This window comes from Populus euphratica, unplaced genomic scaffold (assembly GCF_000495115.2).
Source record: "Populus euphratica unplaced genomic scaffold, PopEup_1.0 scaffold2251.1, whole genome shotgun sequence".
In the NCBI taxonomy this organism is placed as follows: domain Eukaryota; kingdom Viridiplantae; phylum Streptophyta; class Magnoliopsida; order Malpighiales; family Salicaceae; genus Populus; species Populus euphratica.
In genome coordinates, this window is record NW_011502082.1 from 4,614 (window position 1) to 5,827 (window position 1,214).

The following is a 1,214-nucleotide window of genomic DNA, read 5'->3' on the forward strand; positions in this document are numbered from 1 at the left end:
AAAAAAAAAACAACAACAACGATGATGATGGTGGTGGGGGAGATGAGGTAAAGAGGACTTTGAGATGTAAAAAGAAAGAATCAGTTTGCAGTCTGCACTTAGAAAGTTTTATTCTATTTATATCTTAAGATACTAGAAATTAGTTAACTTCAATTAAGGAAAAGCATGATTCTTAAATCAATGTCGGTGAAACTTTACCACACATATATTGCAAAAGAATGACTTGACCCAATAATTTAATTTTTAGACAAGATTTTAAGATATGGTTTTATATTATTTTTTAACCCTCTTTTTAAGTGAAAGTTTTTTTGACTTGAAACTTATACATGTTTACATTAACTCATGCTTAATTTCTATCAAATAAAATAATTAATGATTAATTTCTATCAAATAAAATGAAAATGATGAGATTCAAATTCATAATTGCTTAGTTAACAAGACTTTAATGTTAATATCAAACATCCATCTTAACCTTGGTTAAGATGATTCTTTCACATGAGGTCAGTAGAATACCCTACGAAAACCGAGCACCAAGTTGAAGATTACCTGGATGGGTAGTGCCATACCAACTCTTGTATTGATATCAAGTACAATATTTGGATTGCCATCCCACTGCATCTCCAATTCCATGGTGATGCACTCAAACATTGTGGTTGGATGAATTGACATTGATGCAATCAAAATTTGGCAAAGTGTTCTCATGAAAGTTCTTAGACATTGTCTTTTCCTTCCACCTACCAAGTTTCAGAGCATTTGGAGCACTACAGCTTGAGATATGTCTAAAATACTGAGTAGTGCTACTGGTGGACGTGGTGGATAGCCCTCATGCTCTTGTTGGATGAAATGTCATTTTTACCATCACAATTAAACTAGTCTTCTTCATGAAAGTTGTTGTAAATTATCGAATCCTTTCACCCTCCAAATTTCATGTCATTTGGCCTTCTAGAACTCCAGTTATAGGTAAAACTCTAAGTAGTGTTTGGGCTGGATTGCAGGACATATTCTTGCTTCTCTTTTATGGCCAAACTTTGAATTTGAAAATGGAAAATTTAGGTCTTGCCATACCATGAAAGTTGTAGGCCTATTTCTTATCTTTCTAGCCATATAAATTAATTTAAAATCCAAGATCTATAGCTCTAGATATGATCCAATGACTAAATAGTGTTCGAATTTGAATTGAATCGACATCTCCTTCTTAAGCTTAGCCTTTTCTT